This window comes from Eublepharis macularius, chromosome 4 (genome assembly GCF_028583425.1).
Source record: "Eublepharis macularius isolate TG4126 chromosome 4, MPM_Emac_v1.0, whole genome shotgun sequence".
NCBI lineage: Eukaryota > Metazoa > Chordata > Lepidosauria > Squamata > Eublepharidae > Eublepharis > Eublepharis macularius.
The window spans coordinates 171,021,436-171,035,680 of record NC_072793.1 but is presented as its reverse complement, the minus strand read 5'-3'; the positions used below and the strand labels follow the sequence as shown (position 1 = coordinate 171,035,680).

Sequence of the window (14,245 nt, the reverse complement as noted above, 5' to 3'; positions counted from 1 at the left end):
TTTGCCATCAGTGGCTGAAGCCGGATAGGCGCAGCAAGAAGGAGATCCTGGACCTGGTGATCCTGGAGCAGCTCCTGGCCATCCTGCCTCCAGCGATGGAGAGCTGGGTCAGGGAATGTGGGCCCGAGACCAGTTCCCAGGCAGTGGCCCTGGCAGAAGGCTTTCTCCTGAGCCAGGCGGAGCAGGTAAGAGCGTTTTTATCTAAGAAGCAGAAAAGATGGGCAATCTCCACCCCTTGCCCAGTCCCCGCCCCCCCCCCCTCGAACTTCTCTGGACTGATGTCCCAAATTTTCGTTCCTAATCCTTCTCCCCATTCCCTGCACGGGCACCTCCCTTCTTTGTTTCAGGAGCAGGGCCTTTCAGTGGGAATAGCCAGCAAACTCCCTAAGGCAGAGAAGGCTCGATCGGGCACCAAACAGAGGCCGCACTCCAGGAGAGTCGCACAGGAGGGTAACCAAGGCATCACCTCACTGGGTAAGGATGAATGCGGTGTGTGTCAGGTTTTTCTCTCTCTGTGGGATGCATGGGGGGCATGAGTGGAGAAGCATGTGCATGCACTCCCCCTGCACAGTGGAATCCCGGTGCTTGCTGACTGAAAACTGCCCCTTCGGAATCAGTTTCAGTTTGAGCACGCACACACATATAAAGTGCTTTCTTCCTTCGTCTGGTCGAATGGGATGAAGGAAGGGGCTGTGGTGGGTCCGTGTATGCTCCAAATGAAAACTGCCTCCGAAGAGGCAGTTTTCAGTCAGCACACTCTAGGTTCCTCTGTGAGGAGTGTGCGCACACCTAGCATGCGCACAGAAGGTAGGTGCCCTGCTGTCCCCTGGACCCCATCCCCTGCACCCCAGTTTGGGCCCCTGGGGTCTCTGGAACTATAGCACACACTATTGGATACTGTCTGCTCATGCAGATACATGCACTACTAGGGAGTTGGCATGTTGTTTAACATGTCATGTAAATTATTTATGAGTTGTAGAAGAAAGATTTCATTTCTAGGCTCGACTTTAGGCTTGTTCCCAAATTTTTCTGCTACTATACCCCGTTGTATTTGTTTTCACTGAATGTTCTAACTGTGGTTCATTATTGTACTCTCAGGGTCATGGCCCCTGCCATAAGCCAAGCTTCCTGGTCAGCCCCTGCCGTGCTTAAGACTTAATATTGGGGTTTGATATTCATTGACATGCTGTGTAAAATCTTGTGTGTACAAATTCCTGTTAGCTGACACTATTTCTTCTCTACAAGCAGGCAGAGGAACTAGGTTGAACTTTCACCAAGAAAAGAACCATTACCGTAGATACATAACCTTGCATTCCAGGATATCTCTAGTGTAGCTAAATTCCTTTCCTTATTCGTTATAGATAGAAGAGGGGGCGGCGGGGGGGGGGCAAACGGGGCTGTGCTTAACTGTCTATATGTGTTGGGTACTGAGAAACAGTTTTATTCCTAACAATGAGCATTTGGGGATGCTGAACGGGGGATCTTCAATAAATCTTTACCTCATAAAGTCTTGGACTCTTGCAGTGAAATTATTGAGATTCAACTGGCAGATCCTTGCATGTACTTGCTCACTGAACGTCCTGCTTGTTGATTAGATTGTATTTCACTTGCGCTGTGTAATCTGCCTGGGATCTCTGTGAGAAAGGCGGACTATAAACAAACGAACAAAATATATAAAATAATATGATACTCTAACCACTACAGCACATTGGCTGTCTTGAGAAAATCCTTGACTCCGGATGGCTGCCTCAATGAAGATGTCAGCTCCGTGCGCAGGGATAATGAGAAAGGCATATTCAATGCTAGGGTTTAAAAATGGCTTGCATGTTAATGGCTTTAGAGAAACTGTCAGAGGGTTGAAGCCTCTTTCATGCAAGAAAAGATTAACGTGTTTTTGGATTTTTTACTTAAAGAAAAATACAAGTTTTTAAAATAAAATCCATAGCTTAGACAGAAATGAGGTAAAGAGATTTTCCTTCCTCCTTCGTATCAGTGAAAAATCACAGTCACAAAAAAGAGATTGTAGAGAGTGTGTTGTTCTGTAGTAGTAGAACAAAATTAGAGTCTGGTTGCGCCTTTAAAGACCAGCCAAATTTCCCAGAGTATAAGCTTTCCCAGAATATAAATCAGTGAAAGCTCGCTTCATCAAATAAGGAGTCTGATTGGCAGTTAATTCAGTGCAAGCAAAGGGAAGTGATGCAATGTGTCAGTTTATTAAGACCAAAGTTTGACATTTCAAACCTAAACTAGTCAGGTTCCTAGTCCATATGGCATTTGCTGCCAAAAAATGAAAATGATGGCTAGTGTGTTAGATTACTTTCAAAGCGGTAGAGAAAAAATATAGACAGTGTATCTCTGAATAGCATTTGGTTGGCCACAGAAAAAAAACAGGATATAACACTAGGCGGACCTTTGGTGTGATCCTGGAGGAATCTATTAGGTTCTTAAGAGTGCCCAGTGATGTAAATAGGGAGAGAGGGTTTTTTTTCATTCGAAGAACTTAAGTAGAAAATATTTATTAACGGATCTCCCAAACTTCTTTTCTGTTCCTCATAGGCTGGGACACGGTGCCAGCAAAACCAACAAGGTCATCTTTTCTTGGTGGTCTAGAGGACGCAACTTTAGTGCCAGATCAGGTACGGTTGAGATTTTAAGGGAGAGGTTACAACCCCGCCCACTTCTGTCTCCCACAGACATCTTGAAGCGCCTGAAAGGCTCTGTCTCTTTCTCTTGGTTTTTATCAAAGATGATTGCTCGTGAAACCATGAGTGGCCCTTATGACCGTTAACTCCATTCACTTTAACTACTTTTCAACATAGGTGGCATTAAGGCAGCTATGAGGTCATTAGCTAGTATGAGTTATAGGGCCAAGCTACAAGTGACGAATGGCACTTGAACGGCAAGTGAACAGACTCACATGTATTCCTCCCTGTTCACTTGCGCCGTGTTCACTGTTCGCTCACATGTATTCCTCCCTGTTCACTTCAAGTGGAGTGCAAGTGGAGCGCAAGTGAACAGGGAGGAATATATGTGAGTCTGTTCACTTACTGTTCAAGTGTCATCATCACTTGTAGCTTGGCGCATAGACAACCTTGTTATGGAAGAACCTCATTAATTTCCAGGTACCCTTCAAAGTGCTGATTTCTCCCAATAGACTCTCTGTAGGAACTTGCTATTGGTGAAGATCTACCCAGGCCCTGTCCCCTAGAAGATAGGAAGCTAACAAAGATGCGCTGGGCCTAGCACATCTGAAAACAGTTTCATCTTTCCAGGGTTTCTGCTGACTCATTTTGTTTACTTTTATTGATGCCAGTTCATTTTTCTCCCAAATCTATTGTGTGTGGGTGTGCGAGGGGAAGAATAGGTACCTCGCCCTCTTATTTCCAGGGGCTGGAATGCCTTCTGCTACTCCAAGGTGAATTTGTCATGTCCTGAAGATTTCTATCATCCAGTCTGACAAAGAGTTCTGGAGAACTCAGAAGCTTACACACTGTTGTCTGTAGATGGGTTGGTCCTAATAAAAGAAATCCCGTGGGTTCCATTCTGAGAAATACCTTCTGCCAGCAGAAAACATAGTTATCATCTAGGCTTATGTTTGGAAGCCATCTCAGGAGCCCATGAGCAGCAACTGTGGGAAATAAACGTTTGATGTAACAAAAATGAATGGACTGACAATCTGTGAGGAGAAAATGGGTGTCTTCTTCTTTCAGGGCCTGGTGACTTTTGAGGAGGTGTCTGTGCATTTCACCGAGGAGGAGTGGGCCCTGCTGGATCCGGGCCAGAAAGACCTCCATTGGGAAATCATGTTAGAGAATTTTGCCAATGTGACCTGTCAAGGTGAGACTCCTTCTTTTCCTGGGATGCTAAAGTCAGTGGAGGTCTTGAAACTGGGACCTGAGGTGAGCGAAGGACAAGGTAGGGAGCAAAGAGATGGAACTGTAATACAGACAAAATAGAAGTATTGTTGGCTGGCGAGAGACCGTTGATCCAGAGACAGTTGATTCAGGGTTTATATATACAACCAGTTTTGCAGGTAACAGAAAAACAAGAGAGAAACCTTTTGAACAAAATAAAAGAAAATTAGTGCACAAATGCTATGAAGTAGTATATGTACCTGCTCTCCTGCTGTCTCAGTAGCCAGTACCTTCTGTTTGGCAGGATTATGAGGCCACTTCAGTGGGAAAGGAGCCCTCTGAGACGGGAGCCCTTTTCCCAGAGATGCCTTAGATGGCATCAGGCTTGGATGGTGCGGGCTGCCTCCTGGCTGGTCATCGGAGGAAGTTGGGTAGGATAGATAAGTAGGGGGCTCTCCTCAGGGTTTGGGCTTCCCTTCTGTTCCTGAAACACTTTCCCGGCTTCTTCTTCTTCTGCATTCAGGGGCCACGTCAAGCCCAGGCACACAAGCAGCAGCTGTTTTTCAGCACTGCCCAGACAATATCCCTCCCCCATGGTTAAACACTGTTGTGTATTTAAGAGAGTTAAAGCATCTTGTGAGCCAGCGTAGTGTAGTGGTTAGAGTGTCAGACTAGGGTCTGAAAAAACAAGCTCCCAATCCCCGTTCTGCCATGGAAGCTCGATGGCTGACCTTGGGCCAGTTGCAGACTCCACAGATGAAAAGATGTTGTCTCCTGGGCTGTTCTGATCCAGTGAAGTGGAGAAAAACTAGGAATGGACCTTCACTTTGAGGAAGAATCATCTGGGCAACAGGAATCACATTAACAGGCGCCAGGGATCCCTGAGGACCTCTTTGATGATCACTGGCTTACACAATCATCTCTTCTATTAAACATCTGAAGCTGCCATTGGCACACCCTGCACCTTCTTCTCTGAATAGTGGTGGTGGGTCTCTTAGGTCTTACGAACAGGTTTTTTAAGCCCTGTTAGTTGAGACGGTATATCTCGAGTTATCCCAGATTATATTGGGAACCTTCTGCTTGAAAAATGCTCACAATAATTTTAATTAGGAGTTTTATCTTACCAGCTTTTGAAATTGCCAGCTCCTTTTTCTTGAATAGTTTTTATGCTGTTTATGTCCAATGACATGTTTTTAATACTGTGACGTTGTTTTAATTGTAAGATGCCACAAACAGGGCTCTGAAGAGGCAGCATGGAAATATCCTAAATGAATAAAAACATACATTACCACCAAGATGAACCTATTTCCCTGGCCAGAATCCAGAACACACTGTGTCATTCATTGTCAATAAAAAGGTTTTTAATATGTGGCATGACAGGCCTGTCTAATTCTGAAGTTCTTTTTCAAAAAACCTAATGCTTCAAAATGATACAGTCTGTCATTCATAGCTGCAACTAATTGGGATGATTTCTTGATTTCAGGCTCAATTTCTCCTTCTGCCTCTTCAAATCTTTTTCCTGCCTTTGTTCCAGTAGGTGACAGGTGGGCGAGTGGGCATCAGGGAGATCCAATTAGGACATTGCTGAAAACAACCAGATGTAAAGAAGTGGATGAGCAGGCAAAGAAAATGGAAGTGAAACAGACGAGGAGGACTGTATCCACACTTCAGAATGGTGGCTGTGAAGAAATCCCACTCAAAGGGAAAAAGTCCACGAGGAATGAAAGGAGTAAATGCCCTATGTGTGGGAAAAGCTTCACACGAAAATCCGGCCTTAATCTTCACTGGACAATACACACAGGGGAGAAACCTTTTAAATGCTCTGAGTGTGGGAAGAGCTTCAGGCAAAGGGATAAACTTATTAGACACCAAGGAATCCACACAGGAGAGAAACCATTTGCATGCCTACAGTGTGGAAAGAGCTTCAGGGACAGAATAAATCTTATTTCCCATATAAGAATCCACACAGGGGAGAAACCGTATCAATGTCTAGAGTGCGGGAAAAACTTCACCTGGAGAAAAACTCTGATTTACCATCAAAGAATCCACAAAGGGGAGGAACCATATAAATGTATGGAGTGTGGAAAGAGCTGCATTACAGTCTCAGACCTTACAAGGCATCAAAGAAGCCACACAGGGGATAAGCCATTTAAATGTCTGGTGTGTGGAAAGAAGTTCACTCGGAACACAAACCTTATGTCGCATCAAAAAATGCACACAGGGGAACAACCATATAAATGCTTAGATTGTGGAAAGAGTTTTAGTCAAAGTCCTGCCCTTACTAGGCATCAGCGAATCCACACAGGGGAGAAACCATATAAATATTCAGAGTGTGGAAAGAGCTTCAATCTAAGCACAACTCTTACTAGACATCAAAGAATCCACACAGGGGAGGAACCATATAAATGCATGGAGTGTGGAAAGAGCTGCAGTACAGGCTCAGACCTTAAAAGGCATCAAAGAAGCCACACAGGGGATAAGCCATTTAAATGTCTGGTGTGTGGAAAGAAGTTCACTCGGAACACAAACCTTATATCGCATCACAAAATGCACACGGGGGAACAACCATATAAATGCCTAGATTGTGGAAAGTGTTTTAGTCAAAGTCCTGCCCTTACAAGGCATCGGCGAATCCACACAGGGGAGAAACCATATAAATGTTCAGAGTGTGGAAAGAGCTTCAATCTAAGCACAACGCTTACGAGACATCAGAGGGTCCACACAGGGGAGAAACCTTATCAGTGCTCAGAGTGCGGCATGAGTTTCACTTGGAGCTCAACTCTGACTTCGCATCAAAGAATCCACACGGGAAAAACCATATCAGTGCCCAGAGTGTGGAAAGAGTTTCAGCAACAGAAAAAAGCTAACTTCCCATCAGCGAATACACAAGGATGAGGATCCCATGAATCCTAGACATTCTCAGGGCATGACAAAAGCATCGGGTGGAACACAGATTTTCTCATCAAAGAATTCACACAAAAGCATATAAATAGAGTGGTTCCCACCCCTGAACAATCATACCTTGACTAGTCTTAAGGGAACTTTTATACAATGGGTTCTTTATTTGCCCAAAGCAAGTGCTTTGAAAAAAGCTCTTAGACTCTCTCTTTCCATTCTGTAAACCATCCTGACTCTATGTTGCATCTTAATGTAATGTTTGGGGAGGGGGGAGAGCATCCTAAAGATCTCTCCATGGCATTATAGGATGTTGTCATGTTTTCTCTGTGTTCATATATTGTTTAACCCAGAATATTTTTGAGATCTAATATTGAACTAGCTTAAAAGGTATCTCTTTCCTGGACTCAGTGAAAGTGAAATTAGGGAGATCCAGATTCAAGTTCCCACTCGGTGATGAAATTCATTGGGCAACGTTGGGCCAGTTACTCTCTCTCAGATGCCTCTACCTCACAGGGTTGTTCGGTGGGTAGACGGGGGGAGGAGAGAGCCATCTGCGCCACACTGAACCCTTCAGAGGATGGTTGAATTTAAAAAAGAGAGAGAGACTGCTTTGTGGTACACTATTTGATTGTGATGCACTTTGAACATGAATGCTTTATGGTTATATTAAAAGTACATTTTGAAATATGGCACCCTCCCCAGGTTTTATTGTGTCCCCCACATTGCTTAGGAAGTACGTAAGAGACCATCTGGAGGTTTGTCATTAAGAAGCCGATCACGGATAACTTTCCACTGAGTCTTGCGAGACCACGGAAGTCCCGAATTTTTATTTGGGGATGGTAAAGGCCAGTGATATGAAAAATGTAGATTAATCCAAGATACTGTCGGCTGTTTGTAAGGACTATTGGGATATGCAGCAGTCAACCTGTTCTGGTTGGTACTTCCCCTTAAAGAGCAGATTTGCAGGTCGGAGAATGCTTTTAGAACGGGGGCTATTGAAGAGGGTACAGATCTCCAACAGCAGTCCTTTTAACCCCACCACCTAATTTATTTTATTTATTTAAAACATTTCTGTGCTGGCTTTCCACTCAATTCAGCGTCCCCAAGGTAACAAACCTTAAAACATTAGAGACATTAAAAAGCTTTTAAAATATAAATATATAAAAACTATTTAAAACACATAAAACATAATATGAACAAGTAAGAATATGAGCACATAAAAACTCAAACAGGGAGGAGGGCTAATAAGAATTAGCGAGGGAATGTCAAATGAAAGAAAAAACATTTTTTGTGCCTTACTTCCTTGAGCAGGGTACTCCTTATTCAGTCTCTTTTGTGTGCAAGGAAGTTGTTTCCCTCTTGTTTTAAATGAAAGAAAAAAACATTTCACCCATGGGCAGAAGACAACGATAGAAGGAGACAGATGTTGCTTCCTGGGGAGGAAGTTCCAAAGATTCAGCACCACAACCCAGAAAGCCCTTTCTCAGGTTGCCAACTGCAAGGTCTTCTCTTGATGCCCTCCATATGGCACAAGACAGACACAGTTATCTGTGCATGAATTTACTTCTGGATTACACCATTGCAATGTGGTCTCTATGAGGCTGCTATGGAAGACCACTTAGAAGCCTCAACTATATTATTTCTTTACTTCATTAATGCCCCACAGCTGTCCCCAATGGGGACTCAAAGCTGCTGACAACATTCTTCTCTGTTGTATCCTCACAAAGGCCCTGTGAGGATAGGGTTGCCAACCTCCAGGTGGGGGTCTTGCGATCTCCCAGGATTCCAACTGTCTCCAGATGACAGAGATCTGTTCTCCTGGAGAAAATGGCTTCTTTGGAGGATGGACTGTATGGAATTGTACCCTTCTCAGTTTCCTCCCCTCCCCAAACCCCACCCTCCCCAGGATCTCTGGGAATTTTCCAACCCAGAGCAGGCAAACCTATGAAAGGATCCTGCTTATAACAACAGAAAGTAAGACGCATACCTCCTAGGATAGGCCCCAGGCCCTAACTTTTTACAGTCCCGCTGGGAAAATGGCTCCTTTGGAGGGTGAACTCCATAGCATTGTATCCAGCTGTAGTCCCTCCCACCTCAAACCCCCAATTCTCCAGAAATGTCCCAACTTAGAGTTGGCAACCATAAGCTACACCCATACCCTGGAAATTGAGTTGGTCTTTAAGCTGCTAATGGACCCAAATCTTGCTCTTAAGTCAAGCATAAACTCTGAGGCAGAAATAATGTATTTAAAAAGAAAGCGTCTATTAAAAACAGAAAATTGTCCTAAAGGGGGAAACATATAAGGTAAGTTCATTGTTTAACTTATGCAGTCGCCAGACTCTAACATTCGTCCAATTGCACTGATATGAAGAGTATTATGTGGGGGGCGGTGGAGGGAATCTGGGGGGTGAGTATTAATCAGTGTTTCTAAGATTAAAGAGATATATGAAAATATACTGTGAAATAGAGAAAAAGGAGTGGGGGACTTGAAGGAGGCACGTCATTTCTGTCTGTATCCCTGTCCCCCACGATTTCCTCTTTTCCTCCTCCTTGTACCCCCCCCCCCCACATACACACACACACACTCTCCTTGTTCTTTGCTACTCAGGGCTGGACCAGGATCTATTCTGCAAATAATACTTAATATCACACAATTTAATTTTTAACTTCATTTTTGTCATCCACCTTTTCTGTTGCGATTCAAGCTGAATTGTCATAACATGGAATTGCACAGTTAAAGAACAAGGACTTTTAAAAATATATACTAAATAATCCCTTAAATTGGATTGCATAACTGGAGAATGACAAAATAAAGACAACTTAGTATACCTAATAAAACAATGCAGGATAAAAGGGGAGGGAAAGAAAGCTGCCTACACTTTTCAGCAGCAATGAACATGAGGAATGAAATCCATGTTGTACCTTCTACTGGGACCAACCAAAAAGCCACAAACATTGTGCAAGCTTTCCGGTTCAACAGGACTCATAATTAGCACATTAGAAGAATAACCTCTTTACACAACAAGATGGGTAGGAGTGTGTAGCAGTAGAAAAGAGCAAGAGTCCAGTAGCACCTATAAGGACAGATGGACTCACATTCTAGCGGTGTCTGAAGACGTGAGCTGTGGTGGCTCAGGAAAGCTCATATTCTACCACAAATTTTGTTAGTCTTATAGGTGCTACTGGACTCTTGCTCCTTTCTACTATTTACTGAAAAAACCCTTCCCATCAACTTCTGTTCCCCTCCCCCCACCCCTTTATAGGCGGGCTATGAAGGGAGACAAAGGAAGAAATAAAACAAGATGCAGTCTTTCGGGTGCCACTAGACCCCTGCTTCTTTCTGATGGCTCCTGAGTTTGGCGGAGCCCATCAGACAGGCTTCCTTTCGGGAAATCAACCCGAGGATAATCAAGGGGGTTTATTGCAACAGCCGCAGAAGCAGAAGCGCAGAGGCGGGAGCAATTTTCTATTGGGCAGAAGTCCAGTGAAGAGTTAAGAAGCGAGAGACGCAGATTCCTAGAAAGGACTTGAAGATGTGAGAGGAAAACTCGGACCGCCTCTTCCCTTTCTAGCCCCGCCTCCATTAATTCATTGCCTTTTAACGTTGATTGGCTGCGACTCGCATGGGGCAGGAGAAACGTGCAAAAGTGAATGGCTGCAGGTAAGTGAAGTGTCGTGCAGGATGCAGGTCGGAGGGACTAATTTCGCATTTTCAAACTAGAGGAAGGAATGGTGGGAAAATGAAGGCAGGCAGGCAGGCAGGCAGGCGTTAAGATAGGAACGCAGGCACACAGATGGGCACATAGCAGCTGCCTTCAACATACAATCTGCATATACTGAGGTTTGGAATAGCGATCGAAGTTGTTTCCTTTTTTCATTTCAATATCATCGGGGTATGGGTCAGTGCAGTATCTTTTAAGTTGGGGAAGCTCCGCAAACTGAGAGAGAGAGAGAAGTGGATCCATTGCTTTAGAGAGTAATTCCAAGCACGTTTAGGCAGAAGTAAATGACGTTTACTGGTTTATTTCCTAGTATCTTGGCTTGCAACTTCGTTTTGTCTCTGGCCTGCCCTTTGCCAGCTATAGGGGCTGACAAAGTTTAAAAAGCCAGTGTCACCGTCTTTGAAAAGAATACGTGTAAATGACTAAACCTCCACCCAGCCATACTGCGTATTTTGGGCTGAGCTGCAACTGAAGTTCTATTATTGCTGTCTGCTGTTTGGATGCAATGTGGTGCAAGTCTTCTTTTGGGTCTGAGTTGAAATCCTAGACAAGTGTGAATGTGGAGTGGGAGAAGTGGAGAAGAGGGGTAAAATTCACGGAGAATATGACTGTCAGTGGCTAAATGAAACCTCCGTGCTCAGAGGGAATATACCTCTGAATTCCAGTTTATTTATTTTGCTTACTTTGTAGTCTGTCTTCCTCACAGAGACTCAGTGATTTATGCAGTCAATTAAAAACCATGCGGATTACAGAATTAAAGAACAGCACACCCCAAAATAGGATAGAATAAATCTGCAAAACTGTTTTATGTGCTTTTAATATGCATTTTAGTTTTGCTTATGGATTGTTCTTACAATGTTTTGTTTTAATAGCTGCCTTGGTGGCCCTCACTGGGCAGAAAGGTGGCATGCAAATGTTGCAAAGTAAAACAAGCAAATAAATAAATGATTAAAGGAGTGAAAGTGACCTAAAGTTTCACTGACATCACTGGTGACCCTGTTCTCTTCATGCAAATGCCCTCCTGAACACTTATATGTTTGCATATTCTGTACATTTAGGCTATTTGGGTATGGGAATCTGTCAATCTTAACCCTTTGCAAGGTGCTACCTTTTGAAGCTTTTGCTCAGAGGAAGCATCCCCTGCAGAGCAGCAGATGAAGAGAGGCAGTCTGGTAGACGTGTGGGATCTAGGCCACGAAGGGCTATGAGATGAAGTGCCTTGAATAGAATTCAGGAGCAATTCGCGAATACGAGTAACGTGCATGCTCTGCTTAGCTCCTGATAATAATAGAGCTTGTAGCATGCTGTACCTTCTGTAGTTTGCACGTTGTCTTCAAGGGCAGACCCATGTAGTGTGTGTTAGAATAGTTGTCACATTCTGTCAGGTAGAGCTCAGTACCTTCACTACACGAGTTAAAGCTTTATTGACAATCTACGAGTTCAGCAGTCCAGTACAGGTTCATTGCCAGGAATGAAGTTCTGCACCAAGCCCCCAAGCTTATGCAGCCCAGTTCCCACCCCCTTAGCTGCCAGCCTAGCCTAGGTTCCCACTCCCCATCCCCCAATAGCTACAGTGTATATATAAAGCAGAAAGGACAGCAAAGCGGCTAGCAGTGAAGTGGAGAGGATGTTTTAGAAATTTCAGGAGTTCCAAGGTTATGTATCCATGGCAATGGTTCTTCTTCTCAGGCTGAAAACAGATAAGCTCTGCAGAGGAGACAACCACAGCGCCCAGCAGAGTTCTAACACAATGTGAATACAATGTCCATTAGAGTCCAGTCCTTAGCCTAGGCTCCCCTGGCTCTTACCAAGCAAGTCAGGGCTGTCAAGTCTGTAGTATGGCAGGCGATGCCAAGACGCTGACAACAGTCTAGCTTCCGGGTTCCTTCATTGGATTTTCAGAATTATCTAGCCGGCCCCTATAGAAACAGGAAGCTGGAGTAGATGAATCATTGGTCAGAACCATCAGAGAGGCACATGCTAAGGACTGTTCGTTTTCCAACCCGTGCCCTAGTCTGTGTTCTTGTGGAAAGGATGAAGGAGAGCCATCTACACAATAATACACTGCAGGAGAACAGTCTGGGACATTTATCATGTGACACAAGGATGTGTTAATTGTTCAGGTGACTCCACTTTTGTGTGTCTTTTATCTTTACACAGCTGTCCTCCTTTTCTTTTTCCAGGAACGATCTTCTCCAGCTCTCAGCTGCCTGCCTGAGCTCACCTATTTAACCCGTAAATAACAACATTGTGCTGAAAAACAGTATCTTTGTGGGGGCAATCCACATTCTGTGTTTGTTGAAAAAAACTCATTATCTCAATTCATAACTTTTGGGAATCATCATTTACCTTCTGCTGAGAGCATCTGGGAACGTGTGTTTCCGAGTTGTCTGGAGATTCTGGAGAATGCAAACTGCTGTGCTGGCTGGCCAAAAGCTCAATGGACAGGGAGTTGTGATGTCTGAGCACAACAACAGAGCAGGCCTCATGTCTGGTTTTCACCCTCCTTGCTTTGGGTCGTGGAAGCACATACCGTCGGTCTGGACTGGGAGCAACCTGTCCTTCAAGAACTCCAGTTCTGGGCTACTAAAGAGTTCCACTCAGTTCTAAGCCAGTTGAAGTCAATGGGCTCACAAGGGTGTAGCTTATGGTTGCCAACTCTAAGTTGGGACATTTCTGGAGAATTGGGGGTTTGAAGTGGGAGGGACTACAGCTGGATATAATGCTATGGAGTTCACCCTCCAAAGGAGCCATTTTCCCAGCGGGACTGTAAAAAGTTAGGGCCTGGGGCTTGTCCTAGGAGGTATGCGTCTTACTTTCTGTTGTTATAAGCAGGATCCTTTCATAGGTTTGCCTGCTCTGGGTTGGAACATTCCCAGAGATCCTGGGGAGGGTGGGGTTTGGGGAGGGGAGGAAACTGAGAAGGGTACAATTCCATACAGTCCATCCTCCAAAGAAGCCATTTTCTCCAGGAGAACAGATCTCTGTCATCAGGAGACAGTTGGAATCCTGGGAGATCGCAAGACCCCACCTGGAGGTTGGCAACCATATCCTCACAGGGCCATTGTGAGGATACAACAGAGAATGGTGTCAGCAGCTTTGAGTCCCCATTGGGGAGAGCTGTGGGGCATTAATGAAGTAAAGAAATAATAAATACATAGCTGAGGCTTCTAAGTGGTCTTCCATAGCAGCCTCATAGAGACCACATTGCAATGGTGTAATCCAGAAGTAAATTCATGCACAGATAACTGTGGCTGTCTCGTGCCACACGGAGGGCATCAAGAGAAGACCTTGCAGTTGGCAACCTGAGAAAGGGCTTTCTGGGTTGTGGTGCTGAAACTTTGGAACTCCCTCCCCAGGAAGAAACATCTGTCTCCTTCTATCATTGTCTTCTGCCCATGGGTGAAATTTTTTTTCTTTCATTTGACATCCCCTCGCTAATTCTTATTAGCCCACCTCCCTGTTTGTGAGTTTTTATGTGCTCATACTCTTACGTGTTCATATTATGTGTTTTAAATAGTTTATATATATTTATATTTTAAAAGCTTTAATATCTCTAATGTTTTAAAGTTTGTTACCTTGGGGACCCTGAATTGAGTGGAAAGACAACACAGAAATGTTTTAAATAAATAAAATAAACTAGGTGGTGGGGTTAAAAAGACTGCTGTTGGAGATCTGTACCCTCTTCAATAGCCCCAGTTCAAAAAGCATCCTCCACCCTGCTCATTTGCTCTATAAGGGGAAGTACCAACCAGAACAGGTTGACTGCTG

At 44.2% G+C, this 14,245-nt stretch overlaps 1 pseudogene; it reads left to right on the top strand.

Annotated features, from left to right (window-relative positions):
* The window catches only part of LOC129327828 (zinc finger protein 585A-like), a 25,697-nt pseudogene extending 18,305 nt beyond the window's left edge, over positions 1 to 7,392 (top strand).
* The last annotated feature ends 6,853 nt before the right edge of the window (positions 7,393 to 14,245 follow it).